We start from the raw sequence: 23,487 nt of genomic DNA, 5'->3' as shown, positions 1-23,487 counted from the left end.
ATGTCAAATTGCATGCCAAATCACTCCAATGTGAACCAGGTCAAAGTGTGAGAGCACTGAAAGCTGAAAATTATCCTGGGCAGGAAGGAGGTGAAAGTGCCTGGCAGGCAAATGGTTAAATGATAAGGATGAGGGCGAGGAATTTGGGAGAGACAGAAGGAAGAGAGGGAGGAGGGGAGAGTCTGGTCACCGCTCACTCACTTGCACAGTCCTAGCAGGTTCACTGGCTCAGTTAGTGTCTTCATGATGTGACATTGTGATTTGTGACTGTGACTTTCCCGCCCGCACATCCCCTTCACAGCACACGGGCAGGGGCTGCATCGAGTGTGGGCGGGCACAAGGAGTAGGCAGAGCAGATCCGTTCTCCCATTGGATTAGAGGACAGGGGAGGGCTGTGCTCTATAAGTCATTCACACACTCTCAGCCCTGTGACAAGGACACATCACCGGTGTGCAGCTGCAGCAAGGGATAGAGGGATCTCTCCCTGCAATTTTGACACTAATCCAGCCCTGTTAACCCCGCCCCCCCGATGTTGGTGCCCGAGCAGTATCACTCGGCCAGCCCTGGAAACTGCACATGTGCAGTTCTGAGCTGGCAGCACAGAGGCCATTTTACAGGGAATCACAGCAGCCCGGGGGGAAATTGCCACTCTGCCCCCTGGCCCAGCCCGCCCCTGACGGTGATTGTCAGAGGCTATCTTAAGAGGCATACTGACGCCAGCAGCATGGAGCATGAGGAGAGACCCACAGGGTCCGCGGCCATGGAGGAGACCACTGGGGGGTGAGTCAGACCAGCCGCCAGAGGTTTAGATGGGGGATGGTACCCCAACTCTTTACCTCTGTGTGACACAGTGCTGTTTTTAATATTATGCCTGTGTATCCTTTTATTTCAGGGGAGGACGCCATTGTCCTTGGTTGCCAGCTATCCTGTTAAGTCATCTACCCGTTCTAAAAGATGCAGGAATTGTAATGATAAATTACCCCTTCAAAACCCTTTTGCTTTAAATGTATTCAGAAGCTAACAGGGAAGGAAACTTCTCAGGTTATGAGAGACTTTCTTACGCTCCAAACTGAGATGCTGTCTGCACTCAAAGCCTTTCAGACCTCCCTCAAGTCTAGGGACCCAGAACCTCAGATCAGTAAGAAAGGCTCTGCCTCATCCAGAGGGTCTAGGAGGTGGTCAGTACCTCCGAGATCTTTCCCTTCTCAGGATTCAGAGGAGGAGGACGAATCCGAGGCCCCTGATCAGGGATATTCTTGACTGTCTACTAAACCCTCATCAGATGAGGAAGAAGATTCCAGATCTAGTAGGCATATTTTTTCAGCCGATGACATGGAGGGCCTTCTTAGAGTTATCTATGTGCCTGAAGAGATACAGGAGCCTATGACTCAAGTATCTGCTCAAGACAAAATGTATAGAGGCTTAGTTAAGCCTCCAGTACATCCTGCCCTTAAAGATATTATACTAAGGGAGTGCAAGGAACCTGAGAGAAAGCTCATAAAATACAAAACTTGGAAGCGTAGATGCCCCTTTAAAGAGGAGGATGAGGAAAAGTTTTTTTTAAAACTCCTAGATTAGATGCCTCCTTGGCACAAGTTTCCAAACAGTCCGATCTTTCCTTTGAATATACTGGTAACATCAAAGATCAGATGGATCTGCGAGCTGAGACTATTTTGCGCAGAGCTTGGGAAGCTAATGCTGTGGCTATGAGCCGCGCATTAGCCTCAGCTTGCGTAGTGAGAAGCGCTGATATGTGGATCTCCAAGTTCATAGATCACATATCCTGAACTTCTAAGTCAAAAGAAGTCCTGGATTTGTTAGAAGTGATACGTAGTGCGGTTGCTTATTTAACAGATGCAGCGGTGGAGACAGTGCATACAATTGCCAAATATGGTGCCTTTTTGAACTCCAGCAAGGAGAGCTCTGTGGGTCAAGACTTGGGATGGAGATAATTCATCTAAAACCAGTTTATGTGGCAAAGGGAAAAAATTCCCTACTAAGCCTAGGAAGGATAAAAGAAAATGTTTTCAAGGCCCCCAGGCGAAGAACCGTTTCCCAGATAAAAAGGGCTCTCTTAATAGACAAAAAGAAGGTTCTCTTTTCCAGCCAGAAATCGGCCGACAAAACCCCTAAATGACATAACAGTAGGGGGAAGGCTTTCCCACTCTATCTCTCAGTGGGAAGGGATTACTCAGAGCCCCCATATTCTCCAGATCATAAGAGAGGGATACAGGCTGGAGTTTCTCTCCCCCCCCCCCCCAAGTTTCTCTTAACCCACTTACCCAGGGACCCCCTCAAGGCAGCGGGTATTCTGCAGAATGTCCAAAAAACTCTCTCTTCGCTCACAGAAGGGTAAAGAGATTCTTCTCTCTCTCCCTCGAAGGAGGCTCGGAGGGGATAGATGCATTGGCCCAAGTTTGGAACTTCCAATTGGCCTATGCCTTCCCCCTCTGGGTCTAATTCCGAGAGTACTCCAGAAGTTGATTCTCTCAGAAGGCAGTCTGATCTTAATCGCCCCATGGTGGCCCAAGAGAGCTTGGTTTCCAACCCTACGGAGTTGGTCCATAGCCCCGCCTCAGCATCTTCCTGTTCGGCAGGACCTTCTCCTTCAGGGTCCAGTCTGCCATCCAGATCCCAGCTTCTTCAGGCTGACGGCCTGGCTCTTGAAAGGCAGAACCTGTGGGAGAAGGGCCTCTCTGACAGAGTAGTGGATACTCTTCTGCTGAGTAGGAAGCCACTTACAAGGCGTATTTATGCTAAGACCTTGGGGGTGTTCTCGCGCTGGTGTCAGGCGAGAGGGACTTCCCAACAAGAAATCCCTGCCATCCTGGATTTTCTTCAGGATGGAGCAGATCAGGGACTGGCAACCAAGACACTTAAGGTACAGGTTGCAGCCTTGTCCTGTTTTCTGGACAAGAGATTGGCGCTAGACCCCTGATCAAGAGGTTCAGGTTCTTATTGGTCAGAGATTGGTTGTCCCCTGTTCAGATGTCTAGATTTCCACCATGGGACCTTACCTTGGTTTTAGAGGGGTTAACCAAAGCTCCTTTTGAGCTGTTAGGTCAGATTCACCTCAAATTTCTCACCTTTGAGTTGACTTTCCTACTGGTGATTACATCAGCCAGGAGGATAAGCAACATTCAGGCCTTTTCAATAAAGCAACCATTTGTTTGTTTACTTGAGGACACGGTTATACTTAGGCAGGACCCCCTGTACCTCCCCAAGGTAGCATCAAAGTTCCACAGAACTCAAGAAGTGGTGCTTCCTTCCTTTAGCAACAATCCCCAAAATGAGAGGGAAGTTTCTTTTCATTGTCTAGATGTCAGACGTTGTTTGTTAATTTATTTAGAAAACGTTAGAGTTTAGATGGTCCAGCCATCTATTCGTTAACTTTTCTGGCCAAAAGAAAGGACACCAAGCATCTAAAGCATTCATAGCAAGATGGATTAAACATGCTATTTCCTTAGACTATGAGCATTCTGGTACTGTAGTCATGAAGGACCTTAAGGCACATTCCATTCGATCTCTGGCGACCTCTTGGGCAGAAAGGGCTGGAGCTTCGGTGGAGCAGATTTGTAAAGCCGCTACGTGAACAAGCCAGAACATCTTCCTGAGGCATTATAGAGTGGAATTACTGTCTCAGGATCTGGCATTTGGTAGGAAAGTCCTACAAGCAGTTGTCCCGCCCTAAAGGTAGTCCTGAGCTACTTGTTCTTCTCTCGGGGTGCCGTCCCGGAAAACGACTTGAGAAAATGACCAGTTAAACTTACCGGTAACGGTGTTTCTGGGAAGACTTCCAGGACGGCAGGTCTACTTCCCACCTACTCTTTTTTAGGTATATTAATAATGTATAGAGTTTTGTGGTGTTTATTTTCACTTTTGTGCACTAGTGTGGGTCAATACTTTTTCACAACTGAGGAGCACAGGAAGGGGTGGGGGTTTTAACCTCTTTGATTGTGTTTCCTGTTAGGTGGACCAGTCATCTCTCAAGGTGCCGTCCTGGAAGACTTCCCAGAAACACTGTTACCGGTAAATGTAACTGGTCGTTTTTTCTTTAAATTGCTGTGCAACTACCATGTGACAAATTGTAATGACCACCATTTTATGCCCTAGGGTCTCTGCTAAAAAGTGTATATATTTGGGGGTTCTGAGACTTTTTCTAACAAAAATTATTTTTTACATGTAGGAGAGAAAAAACAGAATTTGGCAAGTGTTTAACCGGAAGATCTGAGTCAAATGTTCATAAACACTCAAATTCCTCTTCATTAACTGTGTTGCAATATATGTGTAAAACAGTCATACATGTAAATTACTGCACTCAAACATTTAATTTTCTTTGTTTTACAGCTCTGTACCCTCTCTGTATTACTGATCTTTATGCAGCTGTGTTCATTGTTCTATAGAAACAATGCATCTATACTCGGATCAGTAAAAAGTGGAGTTTTTTTTCTTTGTTCTAGAGGCTTAAAGCTTCACCTGCTATGGTTTATAATTGTATATCATATCAAGTAGAGAATCTGTTTTCTGGCTTATGTGGCTCAACAGACACCTATTGTAACTGGACTATAAAATGTAGGAATATCTAAACTATCTAATTGTGCAAGTGTGTTAGAAGCACAGAATATGCATAGCTGCAGTTAATGGTCAGTATTCAGTTTAATAGCATTGAGTTTCCAGGCACCGTTCCCAATATTTGTTTTATCCTTGAGAATTGCAGACCCCCTTTCAGTTCATCTAAAGGCTGGTCTACAGCTGGGTCTGGGCAGTGCTGGAGAGCCATCAGCAATCTGCTCTATTTAGTGCAGATTTGGCTGACCTTTTTATAGAGACTTTGTTGCTATCTTGGATCAGTGCACCTGCTGTAAATATAAGCTCTAGATATGTAGGTTGATGTAAAGGAATAGCGTGTGTATCCTGTGTGGGGGGAAGAAACTCACTTTTGAGTCATGTGGCTCACACTAGTTCAGCAAAGTACCGTATTTATCGGCGTATAACACGCGCCGGCGTATAACACGCACCCCAAGTTTAGGAGAGAATTTTAAGGAAAAAACTTTTAGGAGGGAAGTTTAAGGAAAAGAAACTTACATTAAAATGCCCATCAATGCAGCCTCATCAGTGTTCATCTGCAGCCTTGTTAGTGTCATTGCAGCCTTTTCAGTGTCAGTGCAGCCTTGTCAGTGCAGCCTTGCCCCAGTGCAGCCTTGCCCCAGTACAGCCTTGCCCCAGTGCAGCCTTGTCCCCAGTGCAGCTTTGTCCCCAGTGCAGCCTTGTCCCCAGTGCAGCCTTGTCCCCAGTGTCCATGCCTCCTTCCGCCGCTGCCGCCATACACATGGTAGTAGTTTTAAATATGGCGCCGCGGAGTTCGGAGGGACTCGGCGCCGGCGGAAGTGAACGAACGCCGCCGAGATACACATAGCCGAGGGTTCTCGGCTCTTTCCGGCGCCGCTCACAGTCCCGCCCAGTCCCGCCCTATGATGGACATAACACAGGTCCAATGGCGGGACTGGGCGGGACTGTGAGCGGCGCCGGAAAGAGCCGAGTACACCCGACTATGTGTATCTCGGCTCTGTGATTTCGGCGGCGCTCGTTCAGCACCGCCGAGCCCCTCCGAACTCCGCGGCACCATATTTGAAACTACTCGCTATGTGAATGTCGGCGGCGAACGCCGACATTCACATAGTGATAGCGGGGATCGGCGTATAACACGCACCCACGACTCTCCCCTGATTTTAAGGGGAAAAAAGTGCGTGTTATACGCCGATAAATACGGTAATTTTGGTGAATAGGCCTGGCGTTAATGCCACAGGACCAGGGCTTTTTTTCAGCTGTACCTTGGTGGAACTCGGTTCCACCACCTCTGGCTCAGGCCCTCTGCTCCCCGCTTACCACTATCACTTGTAAACACAGAAGCCTGGCTTCTGTGTTTACACGTGACAGCTTGTCTCCCAATGGTTCCCACAGGTCTGATCTCCTCAGTGTCTCCCACTGAGTTCAGGATGGAGATGAGGAACACATATAGGTGCCCAGGGTGGAGTGTGGATGCCGACACCCCCATTGAAGGATCTCCCTGTAAGTGAAAGAGGAGGAGCCAGCAGTGTGTGGCTAGCTACTAGAGCTGGCTGGAAGCTTCAGCTTAATACAACAACAAACGTAAGACCTATGGAAGAAGGTGGATCTTTTAAGGGGGGGGGTTGCACGCAGAGGTCAGAGCTAAAGAAGGGTGAAAGTGAGGTGCAGATGTGGAAGAAGGCTGCACTCTGTGTGTAGCATACCCCTGAACACTTCACGTTGTGTAGAGCACCCCTGAACTCTGCATGCAGCACACCCCTAAACTCTGCGTTGCACTCTGTGTGTAGCATACCTCTGAACTTTGCACGTTGTATAGAGCACCCCTGAACTTTGCACTTCCATTATTTAATGCAGTTTGGAGTGTGGGTGGGTTCCTGCACCTATTTTCTGAGGAAAAAAGCCCTGCACAGGACTAATAGCTATTGAGCAATGGCAGCCTCCATCTTATCTTCTCACATTGGTGTTGACCCTGAGATAATATACTTTTATAGAAGGAACATAAATATGTCACATTTGTTAACTCTGAAGAAATCAGGATGCCTTTTTACTGTTAGAAGCCACTGAGATGGCATACTGGATTAACCCATAAAAACACACAGATCTTTGTTGGCTGTAGCCTATACTTTTGCCACTAGAGGGCTCCCTGCTACAGTAATTGTATGAAGATACCTAAAAGATTACTTTTATGTTTTTTTTTTTTTTTGGTGCTTATTTGTAAGGGCATGTGTTATATGCAGCCTTTCAAATTTCTAACTTTGAGCTGTAGAAATTATTTGCCATAATGACCATTTTTAAGCAATGTTTCAATGGGAGCTGAAGTTTGTTACAGAATGTACACAGTGATGGAATCCTAACCAAATTGTGGTTTGATGGCAATCTAACTATTTTTTTATTTATTTATTTTTTTTTAATTTGTAATCCGTTTTGACAGATTTTGCAGGAATGAATGGAACATGAAAGTGCAATGTTGGTTTAAAAAATTCTCTCTAATACCTGATTGTGTTGTATGAAGCAGCTGATCAGTTTTGAAGCCCACTTGATACATTTTGTTTTTTTTTTTTTTTTTTAAAGTGGAGCTTAAAGTGTATGTTAAAAAAAAAAAATCCTGCTCTTTTTAAAGCATTTTATGACAGTGCTTCTGCTGTGTCATTTCGACACCTGGCTGATCCTGTCATTTTCTCCCCCCTCTGTAAACTGACCATGGTAATCAAGGCTGCTGAATCCTGACACCGTGGTCAGTTTCCTTGCCTCCGTCATCCTCCGCAACCCCCCCCCCCTCCTCACTGCTGTAAAAAAAAGTCTTACTCTTATATAAACTGCTTGGTCTTGTGTGTCCCGTATATACCTTATTTGTGAGCGCTGATCAGCGGTAACGTGACGCTCTCTCCTCCCCTTCAGCTTGATGTCAGCCGGGGAATCTCAGCCCCTCCCACTGCATATGTCAGATGAGGAGAGGAGGTGCATCACGTGACAGCTGATCAGTGCTCACAAATAAGGTGTAGGTGATATATGGTGTAAGGTGTATATATGGGACACACACACGGGGACATCCTTAGGAGACCAAGCCAATTATATAACCTAAGGCATGTAGATTAACGAAAGCAAACTGGCACGGTTTATTAAAATGCAGAAACTACCTGCTTTGCCCGGTGGAAATTCTTCAGTGCTGAAGATGACTGTACTCCTGCACAGAAGTGATGTCACCCCTGCCCAGCCAATGAAAGCGGCTGCCAGGGAGCGCTGGGATGCCATTTCGCTAGATCCAAGGTAAGTAGAGATTTGCTTTTAACCTTTTAAACTTTGGCATTGATGGTGAATTAACTGGTAATATTGAACAATTGTCAGACATTGAAGCCATGAAACAGTTTAAAATGGCCAATGCCATGATTACAAATTTTAATGTATGGCCACAATAAAAACTTATTGACTACCAACAATAGTGGTCATCATAGAATAAGAAAAGAATAATACCTTGTTATTCCAGTCTGATAGTCATTTTGAATCGAGTAAGGGAGGGTTATAACCCCTGTTGGTTTTTTACTATCTGTCCCCCCACTGGGGTGATTTCCTGCCCCTTAGCCTAAACAGGAAGTGAGAGGAAATCCCTGCAAATTGAGAATTCCTTAGAGCAGTGGTCATCAACCCTGTCCTCAGGGCCCACTAACAGGCCAGGTTTTATGTATTACCTTTGGGAGATGCAGAGTAGAATACTGCAATCACTGAGAAGCAAATTATATCACCTGTGATGTATTTCAGTTATCTTGCAAGCCTGGCCTGTTGGTGGGTCCTGAGGACAGGGTTGATGACCACTGCCTTAAGGTACCAGAACTAGTGTCCCTATTGGAAGATTTCGCCAATATCACTTTCAATGATAATGGTAAACAGGGCAAATAAAGAGAGTAAATCTACTTAATGGGGGCACAAACAGAAACAAAATCTAACAGGTGTTCTAATCTCTATCCAAAACTAAAGAAAAAGTTTTACCTTTAGTTATACCTTAATTGTGCATGGTGGTATAGGCTGCATAGTATAAAAACAAGGCCAAAATTTTAGCTAAAGCATGTACACAGGTTGGAAAGTGCCAAATAACCTCAGAGGGGTCCAGCTACATGGGAGAAGACAGGCTGACCGTTACTGTGTAAACCTGATTTTCCAGTGCACTGACAGGCTCTGCTCGTCTCCTCCATTTAGTCACCATCTTCTGTCATCACTGGAGATCACCTACAGAGAGGGACCTGCCTGGGACTACAGAGCGCTTTAGTCCCACAACACAAAGCCTGCTTCATGGAAAGGAAAGACCTAGACAGCCAGCAATGAGTGGGAGAGAGATTCAATCTTAATTCCAGCAAAGCTGCTACAATCCTGTGTCCTGGAGCCTTCCATATGCATCGCTCCCAACTGTCCCGGATTTGGAACAAAGTCCCTGTTTCCTCCTCATTTTAGTCTGATCTATATAGTTGTATGGAAAAATGCACTATTTATCTTTTAAAAAGTGTTTCATGCTAAACCTTCCATCCAATTTCTAATTTGCTGCATTTGTAAATTTTAAAAGGCAGTATAAAGGAATAGTAGTGGTTAAAAAAAAAAAAGCATTTGTGGATTTAACTATTTTATTTTTTTATTTTTTGTATAATTCTCCTTTGAGGGGTGTGTCCTATGCCTGCATACTATTGCTAATAGGTGTCCCTCATTCCCATCTACAAAAGGTGGGAGGTATGCATATGTAGGGGGATTGCTGGGACATGCTGTATACATGGTCTGACGCTTCCAGGTAGGTGATGCACATGCACGTTGCCAGCGGGTTTGCTTCCACTGTGCTTGTGGAAGCCGATCCGTGGGTGCACGGTACCCGATGTTCCCAGGCACCCACTGATTGTTAGGCAGAATCCGATCTGCCTATGTAAACAAGGCAGATCGCCATTCTGACTGGAGGGCAGGGATGGAATGTGTGGGAATAAATTCCATCTCTTTCCCTAGTAAAAGCACCTCATACAGTATAGTAAAACACTGCCTAGGCACACAGTTAACCCCTTCCCAGCCAGTGTCATTAGTATAGTGACAAGGCATATTTGAGTCAAGTGCACGCATGGAGCCGATTCCGCTACTAGGAGAGGTAGTGGCAAATGCTGGACAGGTGGATGTGGACATAAGCTCAATGAGTCCCTCCTAAATACAAGCTACACTGAGAGGCAGAGCTGGACTGGGACAAAAATTTGGCCCTAGACTTCATCCAGACCGGCCCACTTAAATTTTGCAAACACACACAAAAACAGTATATAAACTATACGCAATTGCGCAAAAAAACATAAGTAAAAACCTTCCACTGTAAGTATAAATGGCTTTTTTTTTTTTTTTTTTAAACTCTTTATTTAGAGAAAAAGATGCATTACAACATTGATAGAGATGACAGTAAAGACACAAGTGATCATGGTGATGCCTAATACATCAAGAGTGTTTACTAGAGTTTGTTCATGTTTGTCATCTACTGGGATGTGAGTGTGGCTCAAGTAAAGGTACCCCACGTGTGAGGAGAGTGAGCCTAATAAAGGTGCCTAGTGTAGCCCAGAAGAACCCAACCAGGGGGTAGACCTCCCATGTGATCCAGGACTTTGGCACCAAACAAGTTAATGGAGAACATGGAGGAAGGTCCGCCATCACCTGCTTACCCACCTTACAAACAAGCAACAAAAATTGAGCATTGCAGCTTACCTGTCCTTAGATGTGGTAACTGCATTGTTTTGTCCTTTTTTTTTTTTTACACTTCCTTATTTTAAACTCTTAATGCTGTCATTGCCTCACTTTCTGTCCTAGGGTGACAACCACACTGATCTACCTAGGACAGGACAGGAAAGGTGAGGAACCATAACACCTCCCCCCTCTTATAATAGAGTGAGGGGCTTTGTAGCTTACTGAGCTATATACATTTTTTTACCTCACTTGAATAGATATAATACAATGTTTTAATGGTAAAGGAGAAATTTATTTCATATACTCTGACAACTTGAGATTTTTATTTTCTTTATGAATGTGGAAAGCACAATTTTTTTTTTTTATATAGTTATCTCTTGCTTTGCAAAAGTTGAGGTTTCATTAAAACAAATCCTTTCTTAGTCTCATGTACAAACTGCTATAAAAAAATGTAAACTATAAAAAAAAAATTTAAACTATAGAAAGTTTTAAACAATTGCATTTCTTATTTATAAAAGGTAATGTGAAGTATAAGTAAATAAAATAATAACATTTGTAGGTTTAATCAAAGATTTTATTATGTATTGTCCTTTACTGTATATTTGTCCCTCCTTCTCTGCTCAGAAAGTTGTGAAATATATATCATTCTTGTGCACAGCAGCAACAAATGATGTCATCTAATCTACTGCTTCTGGTTGGCAGACTGTATGGCGATTCCTCTAGTCTGAACTGTGGCTGGCTTGTTTGCTTTCACAAAAGGGATCACAATGGGTTGTAGCTTGGTCTAACGGCTGTTAGTCGAAAATGCTTAACCACTTGACCTCCAGAAGCTTTACCCCCCCCTTCCTGACAAGCCATTTTTTGCAATATGGCACTGCGTTACTTTAACTGAAAATTGTGCGGTTGTGCACCATTCTACCCAAATAAAGTTGGATATTTTTATTCATTTTTTTTTTTACTAGTAATGGTGGCAATCAATGACTTATAGAGGGACTGCAATATTGTGCCGGACATTTGGACACTAACTGACACTTTTTGTGGTCCAGTGACACTAAAGCAATGATCTATGCTATAAAATATGCACTCTCACTGTACTAATGACACTGGCTTGGAAGGGGTTAACAGGGGCGATCAAAGGGTTAACTGGGGGGCTAACCAGTGTTTTACTACACTGTGGGAGGTGCTTTTACTAGGGGAAGACATGGATCCTTGTCCCTGCTTTGCAGAGACACAGGATCCATGCCTTCCCACCGTCAGAACGGCAGTCTGCCTTGTGTACACAGGAAGATTGTAGTTCTGTCTGTCTGCAGGATGATCGACGGGTGCAAGCAGACATCAAGTCCGCGGTACCTGCTGTGTATAATCACAGCAGGAGCAAGTCGCTGGCGGCGCTCATGCATGCCCACTACCTGGAAATGCAGGATGACGTGTATATGTGTAATAAAAAATAAATAAATACATATATATAGGTATTTATCAGTGTATAACACGCACCTTCATTTTAAGAGGGAAGTTTCAGGAAAAAAACTAAAATTTTAAATAAAGAATTTTGAAGCAAAGTAAGGGACAGTGCCCATTAATGAAGCCTGATCAGTGCCCATCTGCAGCCTCCCCAATGCTCATCTGCAGTCTCGCCATTGCCCATCATTGCAGCATGATCAGTGCAAATCTGCAGCCTTGCCCATCATTGCAGCATGATCAGTGCCCATCTGCAGCCTTGCCTATCATTGCAGTCTGATCACTGTCCTTCTGCAGCCTTGCTATTACCGATATAGACAGAGCCGGATCTCCTGTGTACTCGGCTCGCAGTCACGCCCAGTCCCGCTCCTTAGCCCGGCTCCTATGATGGACATAACACCGGTCCAATGGCGGGATGTCAATGCTAGGAGGCGGGACTGGGTGTGACCGCGAGCTGAGCTGAGTACACAGGAGACCGCAGCTCTGTCTCGTCGATGCTCTTTCCCTCCTTCCCCTCCGAGGCGGCCCTATATCGGCGTATAACATACACACATGATTTCCCCCTGATGTTAAGGGGGAAAATGTGCGTGTTATATGCCGATAAATACGGTATGTGATCCGGCACACAGCTGCTGCCCTGTAGCAGTAAAACTGCTATAGGAGGATCAGCAAGTGGTTAAAGAGGATCTTAACCCTAGATAAAAAAAAAGAAAAGTCAGCTAAAAATACTGTATAGGGAGGGCCAAACATGGATACTGTGCAGGCACTCGTTGTCCTTCTTATCAACTGATGACATCATTGGTCGTAAGGGCACCATTAGCTGGAAGTTTGTAATGGTGCACAATGAAAACCTGGGGCTTTGTGTAACTAAAAGGCAGGATTCATCCATCCCCTGGCTTGTATACCATGTTTGGGCAATTTTGTAAACAAGTTGTAAAACAACTCTGCACCAGATCACGTACCTTGTATGTTATCCGACACTTGCGGATCTGGGGCGTGCACCCGCTGATTACACAGGGCACAGGTAGAACGACAATCTGCCAAAATTAACAAAGCAGCTTGTCATTCTGTCAGAAGGGATGGTATGGATCCTGTGTTTCTGCTAACATGGAGCTTTGCCTTCCCCTAGTCAAAGCACCTCCCCCACACTGAGTAAGCACAACCTAGGCAACCTATCGCCCCGATGTTAACCCCTTCCCTGCCAGTGTCACTTGTACAGTGACAGTGCATATTTTTTAGCACTGATCACTGTATTAGTGTCACTGGTCCCCAAAAAGTGTCAGTTATGCCGTGTAGTCACGACCGGACTTTACGGCATACTTTGCCCGGCGGACTTTACGACGGACTTTCCGAATGAACGGACTTGCCTACACACGATCAACCAAAGTCCGACGGATTCGTACGTGATGACGTACGACCGGACTAAAACGAGGAAGTTCATAGCCAGTAGCCAATAGCTGCCTTAGCGTCGTTTTTTTGTCCGTCGGACTAGCAAACAGACGAGCGGACTTTTCGACCAGACTCGAGTCCGTCGGATAGATTTGATACATGTTTCAAATCTAAGTCCGTCAAACTTTTGAGAAAACAAAGTCCGCTGGAGCCCACACACGATCAAATTGTCGGACAAAATCCGGTACGCCAGACCAAGTATGCCGTAAAGTCCGATCGTGTGTACGCGGCATTAGGTGTCCGATTTGTCCGCCACAATATCGCAGTCCTGCTATAAGTTGCTAATCGCAACTGGTAAAATAAATAAATAAATAAAAATATCCCATAGTTTGTTGACGCTATAAGTTTTGCGCAAACCAATCAAAATACACTTATTTGGATTTTTTTTTTACCAAAAATATGTAGCAGAATACATATTGGCCTAAATTGATGAAGAAATTTGAAAAAAAAAAACTTTTTTTTATTGAATGTGTTTTATAGCAGAAAGTTAAAAATATTGGTTTATTTTCAAAATTGTTGCTTTTTTTTTTTGTTTATAGTGCAAAAAATAAGCACCACTGAGGTGATTAAATACCACCAAAAAAAAAAAAGCTCTATTTGTGGGTAAAAATGTCTATTTGGGTACATACGACTGCGCAATTGTTAGTTAAAGTAACACAGTGCTGTATCGCAAAAAATGGTCCTGTCATGAAAGGGGGGGGGGGGGGTTAAAACCTTCCAGAGGTCAAGTGGTAAAGGGTAAGTTCACCTTTTCACAAAAAAATGGTTTCTTCTGTGATCACTATGACAGTCAGTTGTAGTGACCACATAACTAAGCTGTCATAGGGGGCCTAATACACAGAAAGGCATTTTGACAGAAGCAGCAGGCGGGCTGTAGCTGTTAAAGTGTGAAAATGTGAAAACATATATAAAAATACATGCAGGTCCATTCACACTAGATGTGTTGCAGCTTTGGCCAAAGCAATCCCTAAGCGTTGGCAAGGCAAAAAAAACCTTGTTCACTATCATGGTAGGTCACACCACACACATCAGTAGTGAGCACCTAAAAAAGCACAGAATGCGACTTTTTATTGCAGCCTAGTGTTTTGCAATGCAATCCACTGTAGTGCAGCCAAAAGATCTGAATAAAATGCTACTTTTGGACATTACTGTAAAGTTAGGGAAAAAAAAGTTACAGTTGCTTTTACATTACATACCAACGGGCGCGTGGTAGTGTGCGCTGTAAGTGTGAACCAGTCCTCAAAGTGAAGCTTTTGTTAAGTGGAAATTTATTTTATTTTCACACTTTTTTTCCTTTTTGTTTATAATAGAAATGTTTGAGTGGGTAATTTATTAAAACATTTTACTAAGAAAAAGCTTTATTTAAAAAAAAAATAAAAAATAAAAAATTAAAAAATCAGTGTCGAAATTATTCAGTTAGGCAAAGTAGTGCTGGAGTAATTGTCATGTTAACTGATGCTGATAAACATAAGCATCATTGATGTCTGGTCGCAAAGGGGTTAAGAACATGAGCAGGTCCCCATTTTCATACTGGAAAAATACACAAAAATTGACAAAATAATCTCTCTAAATGGCATAAAAGGCATTCACAGCCCCCCCTAAAAGCTTATCGAGAAACCGTTAACGGAAGAATAAGCAACGAGCGCCTGGACAGTCATTAAAGGGTGTGGAGATGTTATATAAAAATGAAATGAACTTCTGGCATTTGAGCTTGAAGTTTTCAGTGCCCTGAACCTAGCCCCCAGTCACCTGTGCCTCTTCCCTGACAGATGGCTGAAAGCCTACCCCCCCTTCTCAAACTGTTGCAGTCAGGCCATCTGTTCTGTGTCCCGTTAGGCCTGCCGGGCTCTGTCACTGTAAGAAGAGGAGGAGATATAGGCAAGAGCTAGAGAAACGAATGGTTTGCCCATTTTACCATTCATTTGTGACTTTCCTATTTTGTTTATTAGGACCTCATGCAAGATTTCTTGTTTCAGCCCAAAATGAAGACACTGTGTGTAATATGAAGAGTGCAACAACTCGCAGCATCTGATTAAAACTCTGATGTAGTTCCGTTTGTACCCTGGCACTCATGTGATTGTACTCTAATAATTAAATGAAATGAAAATAGCTATAGTCAGCTCATTATTAAAAAGTCCTGCAATTGTAAGATGCTGAATTGATACAGAGAACCTTCCCTTCCCTTTGACTTCAGTAACTGTAAGGCCCTGGGACTAAGAATCGCAGGCAGAATCTCACTAAAATCACAGCAAAGTATGCAACGCATGTTTGGGTGCCGTTCATTCTTAATGGTACTGAAACACACAGGCGTTGTGTAGCACCAAATCTCGCTGCCCAAAAACACACCAAAGTCAGTTTCCAATATGGGTACAGGAGCTACTTTGGCATGTTTTTGGAGTGGAGGGTAGCCCATTCTAACACAGCAATAAATGGGCCAAAAATGCGATGTACCCCATATCTAGATGTGAACAGGGCCTTAAAGTGATTGTAAAGGTTGTAACTTTTTATAGAAAAAAAAATACCAAACATGTTATACTTACCTGCTCTGTGCAATGGTTTTGTTGATCTTTTTGGGTCCCCTGCCAGCAGTCCTGGCTCCTTTTCTTTGCTATGGGAGCACTCGAAGCAGACATGCTCTTGAGCCACGTCCCTGTGAATGGACATTTTCTATTCACACACGGAGCGTGGCTCTGCTCTCTGCTCTCTCCTCTTTGGCTCACTGGCTTTGATTGACAGCAGCAGGAGCCAATGGCTCCTACTGCTGTGTGAGCCAATGAGGAGATAGACCCAGGACAGCTACTGCTCTCATGGACATCACTGAATCCAGATGGGACTCAGGTAAGTATAAGTGGGGACAGGGGGGGGGGGGGGGGCTGCACGGTTTTTAACCTTAATGCATCCTATTCTATGCATTTCTATTCTAAAAAACTTCTGCCTTTAGAACCACTTTAAGTTCACACTTCTGCAGGTGCGGGAATGGGTGTAAATTGCACACGTGCAGAAAAAAAACACGCTGCTCGATGGAACCCCAACACACTAAAAACAGCACTGCGGTTTCCCGTACTGGGACCAACATAGCATTATTTGGTTTCCCTGAGGCTGTAATTTTGGAAAAGGTGCAGGACTGTCCCTGCGTTTTCCGTAGGTACAGCAGCCCAGTGAAATAAACTGCTGTGCCCACACAAATGCAGCCGCCAGAAAACCGGCATAGTGTGAACCTAGCTTAATGGTTGAAAACATATAGAACACTATAAAACTTCCACTGTTTTACATGTACAGTATATGTTTGTCTTAAAATAGAGTATTAATAAGAAAAGAAAAAGGAAACATTGCTGCAAAGGAAATGTAAAGCTTGTCTTTAATCAAAGGTCTGTATTTGATGACTTCCACTGACCACTGTGACAGATGTGCTGGTGTATGCAAAAACAAGGTTAGACACTGTGCTGGGGGGAGACGTGTCAAGGCAAGTCTCATCATTGGAGGCGAGCAGGCTGTGTTCTCAGCACAGCTAGAGAACTGACCATGCTGCACTCTCATTCCTAGTGTGGTCAGTTTTTAATAGGAAAGCAGGGGGACTGTTAGGTACATTAGGGATTGCACACAAAGGAAGCAATACAAAGAGAAAATGATACATTTTTATTCAGGTACATGGTACAGCAGGCGCATATCAGGAATATGAAATGTTGGTTTTACATATTCTTTAAAGTCTGACAAAAAACCTGGAAGCTGATTGATTTCTATGCAGAGCTGCACCAGATTTTGCACTCTCTAGTTTTAGTAAATGATCCCCAATGGCATTCCGTTGACTAAAAGGGAAAGCGTACAACCAAATTGATATATTATTTCCTATCTTTGACCTCTGTATATACCTAGATGGTTTTGATGCCTTGGCTTAAAGCCGCAGTAAACACCGCTTGGATGCTTGTGTCTGCAAGTATGCTTATAATAAAGCTTACCTGTTGGTATAAGGAATATCTCTTAAACATGCACAGTTTAAGAGATATTCACTATTCCTGCAGCCGGTGATGTCACCAGCACATGCACACTGTGCTCTGAATGGACGGCATACTAAGTATGTGCCGCGATCCTGGCTTCCATGCGCATGCGTGGGAGTGACGTCATTGCGGCTTGGCCATTCAAACAGCTGGAGCCCATGAACCTGGAAGGAAGCCCGGGTGAAGATGGAAGCCCTGTCAGCGGTGACAGTGTGCTACTGGAGGGCTTTGTTTTAAGGTAAGTCTTTCATAATTTGCTAGTTGTATGCGATGCATACTAGCACATTATGACATTGACTTTTTTACAACCTTTACCATTGCTTTAATTATGCTAGGTAAATAGAAACTGATCGGTTTCCATGCACTGATGCATTCTGATAAATTCCCCTCACTGTGTTGTCATGTCTAAGAGGATAGCACGTGCACACTATATTTCTGCCTCACTGTTATTTTTCTGAACCTGCAGAATGTTTAAAGCAGGGGTCTTCAAGCTACGGCCCTCCAGTTGTTTAGGAACTACAATTCCCATCATGCCTACTCATGTCTGTGAATGTCAGAGTTTCACAAAGCCTCATGGGACGTGTAGTTCTGCAACAGCTGGAGGGCCGTAGTTTGAGGATCCCTGGTTTAAAGTGATAAAATATTGAGAATAGTCAGTGTATTGCAGAGATGTACTACATACTGTATGTTTTTTATTATTTATGTTTTTATTTTACTTTGCCATAAGCTTTAATTACAGTGTCATCCCATTGAAGATTGTACAGTCCAGATTCTAGGAAAATATGGCTAAGTTCTTTGATGGACATTTGGAACAGGCTGTTGCTGTCCACGGTCCTGAGAATTCAGTACAAATCAGATAATGAGCATTCAGGTATGCAGTGATTTTATCTGAAAAATCTGAAATATTCCAGTTCCCCACCCCCTCACCAGTGCTATGCATGGGGATTTTTTTTTGGTCTTAGTTTTGTTTTTTTTTGGTGTTAGGTATTTTATTTTTATTAATAAGGGTATGAATGATTTTTGCATCATTTTAACTTTTTTCTTTTTTTTTTGACAACACCACTGGTGTTTGGGCTACATTGTAGTGACATCCCAGGACAAATGTGATCCGGTGAGGTGGACCTGTCAGTTTGGCAAGCTGGAGGTTTTCTTCTGATAAGGGTAGGGGATGTTCCCGACTGATCCTCCTCTCTGGGGTTACATGATTTAGGCACATACTGACCTCACGTTTTTATTTTGAGGTTGACAGTTCTAATGAGCTCTACATGTGAGCAATGCGCTAGAGGTCACATTTGGTCTGTCTGCAAAGCGTTGCATTCCTGAATTCTCATTAGTTGTGTTCAGTAGGTACTGAAAGTGGAAACTGAGCATGGACTTTTTTGTTATTGTCAGACCATATAGCCCCTTTCATATGGATGGACCGATCAGGTCCACCTGTTAGTTTTTCAGGCAGACTAGATTGGACCATCCATTGCTCTCTATGGAGTGGCAGATGTCAACAGACATGTGTCCGCCGACATCCGATCCTGTCTGTTAAAGTCAGACGGATGGGGATCCGTTTCTGTCCGGCAGATTGAATCGGATGATAGTCATATGGAAACGGACAGACGGTCTGTTTTTATCCGACAGCCCATAGAGGAGAGCGGGCTGTGTCCGTGTCCACTCTCCATCAGCAGAGCAGACACAGACCTGTCATCTGCCTGCTCAGTGGGGATCAGCGGGAGATCCCCTGAGGAGCGGGCGGATCTACTGGTAGATTGAAAACTGGAATACTATTATTTTTTGTGAGATGAGACATTTTTCTACATGTAGTCAGTTTGCTGTGTTCTCTGAAGGATGCTTGAAACTGCCACTTGTTAGCCTATTTAGCCACTTTCTTTTTATTTTTTGCGCTATAAACCAAAAAAAGAATGACAATTTTGAAAAAAATATATATTTTTTACTTTCTGCTATGAAACACATCCAATAAAAAAATGTAAAAAATCTAATTTCTTCATCAGTTTAGGCTAATTTGTATTCTGCTACATATTTTTGGTGGGAAAAATCCCAAAAAGTGTATATTGACTGGTTTGTGCAAAAGTTATAGCATCTACAAACTATGGGATAGATTTATGGATTTATTTTTACTAGTAATGGCAGCGATCAGCGACATTGCGGCAGTCAAATCTGACACTAAGTGACACTTTTTGGGCACCAGTGACACTAATACAGTGATCAGTGTTAAAAAAAATGCACTGTCACCGTATAAATGCAGGGAAGGGGTTAACATCAGTGGCAATCAAAGGGTTAAGTGTGCTCCTAGGAAATGCTTTCTAAAGCTGGCCATACACCTATAGATTATCTGCAGATTTTCTATGGTTAGATGGAAAAAGTGCAACAGATTTCTCCATGTTCGCTAAACTGTGTGGATGGAGGAATCTTCCACTTTTTCCATCTAACCATAGAAAATCTGCAGATAATCTATAGGTGTATGGCCAGCTTAACTGTTTGGGGATGGACTGACTGGAGGAATAGAGACATCTGGGTTCCTGATTAGCAGGAACACAAGATCTCTCTCTTCCTCTGTGACAGAATGACGGTCTGCCTTGTTTACATAGGCAGACCGCCGTTCTGCCTCTCCAGCGAACGATCGCGGGTGGCCGGCATCCATCACAGTCGCCGGACCCGCTGATTGGCTTTCGCTGTTTTAAATCACAGCGGGAACGCGGCTCCAGCGGCATGCGTGCGCACCCCAGAGCCAAAAAGAGAAATTACATACAGTTACGTGATTTTGTGCTTAAGGGCCTCCCTGCCACAGTATATGTACGTGAGGCGGTCCTTAAGTGATCAATTCCCTTTAAACCATTCTTTCTGTTTGACACAACCTAGCCACTCCCACTGTTACTTTCCTTAGTGTGTCCAAGGATGCTCAGATCTTTTACAATTCTAGCAATGCTGCTCTCAATGACCTTTCCTTCAGAAATTTCTAGTTGATTGGCTGTCATACTGAATCTTTGGCTTCAAAACTGCCCCAGAACAAGTATGCAGATCATTCATTTCTCCTTCTATGGCTGCATTTTGGGTCAAATTGACAGATTTCTGTAGAAGTTCCCTTAAGAACTACTTGCGCCTGTCACGAGTTTGCACCAATGTTGGTAAAATTACCGACACGTGGCAAATTCAGGTGGTTCTAACTACCGCCACTTTAGGGAATTTGTCGCTATAGCAGCCATAAATTCTTACAGTTCCCAAATTAGGAAACTGGCAGTAATTAGGACCAGCTCTGAGTTGGTGTATAGAGCTAAGCAAGTATTCAGAGCGGGCAATGCTTGTGCTGGGAAGCTGCCATGTACAGTATTTGACAGCTTCTCGCACACAGCTGTGTCTCCAACCCCTTTAAACAATTTGCTAGGAGGTTCCCCAGAAGAAATCTAATTGAAAATGAGGATTAAGGTGATGTCATTCCCCAAATATGACAATGTCAACATTTGGGAAATGATGTCACTAAAGCCGCGTACACACACGACGGAAGCGTTTCATCGTCTATTCCGATCGTGTGTATGCCTCATCGGACTTTTTTTTTCGAAAATTCTGATGGACCTAGAAATGAAACTTGTTCTGAATATTTCCGACGGAACCAATTCCTATCGGGAAAACCGCTCGTCTGTATGCTGTTCCGACGGACCAAAAATGACGCATGCACTGAAGCAAGTACGAGATGGAAGTTATTGGCTACTGGCTATTGAACTTCCTTTTTCTAGTCCCGTCCTACGTGTTGTACGTCACCTCGTTCTGGACGTCGGACTTTGGTCGGACTTTGGTTTGACCGTGTGTAGGCAAGACCGCTTGAATGGAATTCCGTCGGAGTTCCATTGGAGAAACCTTCGGAGTTTATTCCGCCGGCAAAACCGGTCGTGTGTACGTGGCATGAGTGGATGGTGGGCAGAATCAAAATCCACTATTAGAATGAATAGCAGCTATGGAACTGCCCGCTGCCCTGTGCTGTCAATCAAAGTGAAGTGCACTCGATGGGAAATTAGTCTATCGATACTTCATCAGGTTCCGCCTGCCTCAGTACAAAACTCCTTATCCATGTGCCTGTCAGTGTGATGGGCACGGTGGCTGGGAAGATTGGGAGGGAGTGCACTTGTGGGCAGGTTGAACCAGTTAGTTAGGTGCTGCTCTGGCCGGGAAGGTAAGAGTTAACACCATGTCTGGTTTCTTGGTCTTTTTGGCGGGTTCTGCTCTGGGTATTAATAAATATCAATTGAGACAGAGGTCCGGTAGGAGAGTCAGCCCCCAGAGGTGGTTGGAGAAGAGAGAATCCCCGGAGAATTTAAGAGAGTTGCAATTGTGGGTTGAGAGACCCATAAAGGATGACACCCAGAGAAGCAGGAGAATATTATTCATCACGGCCCACATGTGTTTAACTTGGGGTTCACCCTGAAGATTCCAGTACTGGAGTGTGCCTCTAAAAGTCTAATGCGGCGTACACACGATCGTACATTCTGACAACAAAATCCATGTTTTTTTTCCGACGGATGTTGGCTCAAACTTGTCTTGCATACACACGGTCACACAAATCTTGTCGGAAATTCCGAACATCAAGAACGCGGTGAGGTACAACACGTACGACGAGCTGAGAAAAAAGAAGTCCAATACCTAATGTGGCTCTTCTGCTTGATTCCGAGCATGTGTGGAACTTTGTGCGTCGGAATTGTGTACACACAATCATAATTTACGACAACGGATTTTGTTGTCGGAAAATTTGAGATCCAGATCTCAAATTTTGTTTGTCGGAGATTCCGATGGAGCCTACACACGATCAGAATTTCCGACAACAAGCTCCAATCGAACATTTCTTGTCGGAAAATCTGATCGTGTGTACGCGGCATTACACTTATGTGAGGGAACCTTCAAAGAACTATGATTATTGAAATGCACTTTTGCAGGTATGCCAGGGCAGCACACAAGCCTGTTGTTAGGAGTAGGGACGTAGGAATATCTGTTGGACTGAAAAATATTTTTTCAAAGTAAAGTATTGAAATGTTGTCCTTTGCCAAGGTCTGAAGTTACTAAAGAGGAGTATGGCAAGTAACCGGCACACACACTTAGCCAGTGGGTCTTAATACATTGGGGTATGAAAGTATTCATATGGAATGGGGTACTGTGAAGACACGTTTTTACCTAGAGTAACAGAAGTAAAACAAGCAGCCTGTCGATAGAGTGTACCTGTTATAGGTGGCACGGCCTCTAGCAGCAAGGAAGATGTTGACACCACTCCTTTCACCAGTAGTCTGTCTTCCATAGCAATGGAAATGGATTGCACTGCAGAGGTTCCCCATCCTGTACAGAGTTATGGAAGGTTCAAGGGTTAAGTTGAGTACACGTGTGGAGCTGCTTGGGAGTAGTAGTGGAAAACACTGGACAGGTGGATGTGGACATTGGCTCAGTGTGTCCCTCCAAAATGCAAGTTATGGTGAAGGTGTATACTGTCACAGGGAACTAATAGTTAACTGGAAAATAGTTACAGTGTCAGTGTACATTTATTTATTTATTTCAGGTACTTATATAGCGCCATCAATTTACGCAGCTCTTTTACATATACATTGTACATTCACATCAGTCCCTACCCTCAAGGAGCTTACAATCTAAGGTCCCTAACTCACATTCATACATACTAGGGACAATTTAGACAGGATCCAATTAACCTACCAGCATGTCTTTGGAGTGTGGGTGGAAACCGGAGTAACCGTAGGAAACCCACGCAGGCACAGGGAGAACATGCAAACTCCAGGCAGGTAGTGTCATGGTTGGGATTCGAACCAGCGACCCTTCTTACTGCTAGGTGAGAGTGCTACCCACTACACCACTGTGCCGCCCACATGGTGTACATTCATCTCTAAGAGCAGAGGTCTGCCTTAAAGCGTAGTTCCACTAGTTTTTCTGCTTATTAAAAGTCAGCAGCTACACTTTTTGTAGCTGCTGACTATTAATAAACCCCCATCCACCTGTCCCACGGTCCAGCGATGCGCCACCCAAAGCCTCAGTTCTCTACCTCTCCTCTCTGTGGCGCCGGTATTGCAAGTGTGGGCACCCGGCTGTGATAGCTTTCAGCTTCACAGCCGGGTGCGCAGTGCACATGCGCGTCCTGAATGGCCGAGCAATCTTCGGGGACCTGTGACGTGTCCCAGAAGATTGCAGGGAGGGAGAGGGAGAGGAAGAGTCGACTAGGTGGCACGAGCATAAGTGGAAGCTGGGTACCTGTCAAAACTAGGTACCCCCCCCCAAAAAAAAAATGACATGCCAGATGTGGCATGTCAGGGGGTTAGGAGTGCTTAAAGCAGAA

Source organism: Aquarana catesbeiana, linkage group LG02 (genome assembly GCF_042186555.1).
Source record: "Aquarana catesbeiana isolate 2022-GZ linkage group LG02, ASM4218655v1, whole genome shotgun sequence".
Classification (NCBI taxonomy): domain Eukaryota; kingdom Metazoa; phylum Chordata; class Amphibia; order Anura; family Ranidae; genus Aquarana; species Aquarana catesbeiana.
The sequence above is the reverse complement of the archived record's forward strand: the minus strand, read 5'-3'. Positions refer to the sequence as shown.